We start from the raw sequence: 3694 nt of genomic DNA on the forward strand, positions 1-3694 counted from the left end.
ATGACTCCGAGGTTCCTCACCGTGGAGCTGGGGGCCAAAGTAATGCCATCCAGAGTAGCTATGTCATTAGAAACTGATTCCCTAAGGTATTTAGGGCCGAACATGATAACTTCTGTTTTCTCTGAGTTTAATAGTAGAAAATTGGTGGCCATCCAGGCCTTTATCTCCTTAAGGCAGGCTTCAAGTTTACTTAGCTGATGAGTTTCATTTGGCTTTACGGATACGTACAGCTGAGTATCGTCCGCATAACAATGGAAGTTCACAGAGTATTTCCGGATAATATTACCTAAGGGAAGCATATACGAGATGAATAAAATAGGGCCAAGCACAGAGCCCTGCGGAACACCATATTTTACCTTTCCACAGGAGGAGGATTCGTTATTTACATGAACAAACTGATGTCGGTCTAATAAATAGGACTTAAACCAGTTTAAAGCTGTTCCTTTAATGCCAATTAGGTGCTCTAATCTCTGTAATAGAATGTGATGGTCGATGGTATCAAAAGCTGCACTAAGATCCAATAGCACAAGAACGGAGAGAAGTCCATTATCTGATGCGGTTAGGAGGTCGTTTGTAACTCTCACCAGAGCTGTCTCTGTGCTATGGTGCACTCTAAATCCTGACTGAAAGTTTTCAAACAGTTAATTTTGCTGTAAGTAGCTACAGAGCTGATTAGCGACTACTTTCTCCAATATCTTTGAGAGAAAAGGAAGATTAGATATTGGTCTATAGTTGGCTAAGACATCTGAGTCAAGAGTAGGTTTTTTGAGGAGTGGTTTAATAACAGCTACTTTAAAGGACTGTGGCACGTAACCAGTCGATAAAGACATATTGGTCATAGCAAGAAGAGATGTGCTAACTAAAGGTAATACTTTTTTAAGCAGCTTGGTTGGTGTGATGGCCACGGCCACACAGGGTAACATTGCCCCACAACACCACACTTTTTCACCATATTAGTTCAGTTTAGTTTCATTACTTTGTTATCTGCACAGGTTTATTTCATTTGCAGTCAAACATACTTAAATAATTCACATCACACTGTCTGATTTAGAATTTGTTTATTTGCTTTAGCTTTACATTGTTTAAATGGAGTGCACACATTTTTACAGTGTATAGTTAGTTAGCAATCATTTGTTCTATTAAGCTGTTTTTTTTTGAGTTACCGTGCTGCTTGGAAGGTCTGCTGGCTGCTGAGGAAAAAGGTGTGGCTGTGGGTGAGGAGCCCTTAAATACTGGAGCCAGCTGATTGGAGGCAACCACTGCTGCAGATGTCATGGGGGGGTTTCAGGGTTTAGTTAGGTTTCTTTGTGTTTAGTATAGTTTGTGTTAATTGTGTTGACCCCTTGTGTGTTATTTGGTTTGGCCAAGCCAGTATATAAGTTCCCTTGTGTGTCATTGTGGTAGGTCAGTTTGTTTGGTTCACATTTGGTTTAGTTGCTATTATACTGAGTTCAGTTATATTTCTTTGACCTCTTTTATAGGCCTATTTTGTAACGTTTGCTTGTGATTTAAGTTTGCTTTTGGGTGAATAAAACCCCATTTTCATTTGAAACTCCTGTTTCCTCGTTGCCTTACTGCTTGGTCCCTGACAATTGGTGGCAGCGGTGGGATCTTTCAGTAGAGGACAGGATTTTTTTTCTTAAATTTTGGGATTTTTCTGTGGTTTTTTCTCTTTGTTGCTCCCCCAACAACAACAGCAACAACAAAAAAAAAAAAAAAAAAAAATGCAGCGTGGAGGAAAAAGTGTAAGGAAGGCAGGAGGGCCTGCAAGCTTGCAGACAGCCCAGGAGGCGCAAGCCAGTGATGAGGAGCAAGGCGATGGAGCTCTTGGAGGGGTAAAAAGCACTGAGGGTGAAGGTAAGGAGCCGACCCTGTCACAGCTGGTTGCCATTCTCCAGAGTCATATGGGGCAGCAGGAGGCCAGGGAGGCAAAGAGGGAGGAGGAAACTGCGAGACAGGAACAACGGTTCAAAGCACTTCAACACCAGTTTCAGCTGTTGCAGTTAGAGGTACAGGCCCGAACCTCTCCACAACCAGATCCTCTGCTGGCAGATTCTGAACCGTCTGACTTGGAAGGTCTACCGGCTATGCACCAACCTCAGGCCCAAGCTGAGCCCATCACCATTACTGCAAGTCCAGCCATGGCCTCAGCAGGTCGGTTTCGCTCACATTATGAGCCCAAATTAGAAAAATTAACTGATAATGATGACATTGAACATTTTCTTGTTACCTTTGAACGCATTGCTGTAGCATGCCAGTGGCAGAAATCAGACTGGGTTTTTCATTTAATACCATTGCTGACTGGCAAGGCTAGAAGTGCTTATGTGCATATGGACAGTGATGACTCTCTTGATTATGACCAGGTAAAAACCGCCATTCTTTCCAAGTATGACATTAACACTGAGACCTACAGGCAGAGATTCCGCTCCCTAGAGGTCAATCCTGATGAAAGCCCCAAGGAGTTGTATGCAAGGCTCAAGGAGCTTTATGGGAAGTGGATCCAGCCAAAAGGTAAAACCACCCATGAAATTGGGGAAATGATCATATTGGAGCAATATTTGAGAATGCTTTCCCCTGAGCTTCAGGTGTGGATCCGAGAGCATGATCCAGGTTCAGCAATGGAGGCTGCTAAGCTGGCTGACGTCTTTGTGGCTGCTCGGAAGAGGGGACAACCCTGGAGCTACAACTTGTGGAAAACCATCAAGGACAGCCGTAAACCAGCTCAACAGCCCCATCAGAGACCAGCGGCCGGTGAGGGTAAGCCACCCATGTGGGGAAGCCAGCCAGCCAGTATGCCATCAAAACCTTCTGGTAAAAAGCCTATTTGCTATCTGTGTGGAGTAGAAGGCCATACAAAACCTATGTGTCCTAAAAATTCAGCTAAGATAACACAGATGTGCTTTGTACCACGCCCTCATGTTGAGCCAGAGCTTAAGAATGACCAGCCAACTAGAACTGCACAAATTGAAGTTAATGGAATTAGTCTCAAGGCTCTAATTGATACTGGGAGTGATCAGACTCTTGTGCACAGGAAGTTTATACCACCCAACGTTGTCAATATCAGAGACACCATCCCAATCTGCTGTGTACATGGAGATGAGAAGAGTTATTCAACAGCTGACGTGTACATAAAAGTGGAGGGGCAAACTTACCTTGTGAATGTTGGGGTTGCTGATAACTTGCCTTACCCAGCCATACTGGGGCGTGACCTCCCAGTGCTCTTTGATTTGTTGGAGCCAGAACAAGGCCGCAAATGTAATGCTGCTGTAACCAGAGCGCAGGCCAAACAACCCAGTGAGTACTCTGAGACCCTCAGTGCCCTGCCCTTCTATAATGCAGAGTTGGAGACTAAACCCGGGAAGTCTCGGAAAACTCGCCGACAGAGGAAGCAGGAAAAATTCCGGCATACAATTGTGAGACCACCAACCAATGCTGAGCCAGAGTTACCTTTAGGTTTTCAAATGCCTGCCAATATCTCTGATATGCAGAAAACTGATCCGTCTTTAGCTTCTCTTTTCCAGAGGGCAAAGGGGAAGGAGCCAGGAGCTGAGCTGGACTTCAATGGAGAGGAGTACATTCTGCAAAATGGCATGCTGTATCGTCAACAGGGGTCAGTGTTGCAGCTAGTGGTTCCCCAAGGAGCTAGAGACACCATACTCACCTTGGGGGCACTCAGTTCCCTGGGCTGGCCACC

This window comes from Myripristis murdjan, chromosome 14 (assembly GCF_902150065.1).
Source record: "Myripristis murdjan chromosome 14, fMyrMur1.1, whole genome shotgun sequence".
NCBI classification, from domain to species: Eukaryota; Metazoa; Chordata; class Actinopteri; order Holocentriformes; family Holocentridae; genus Myripristis; species Myripristis murdjan.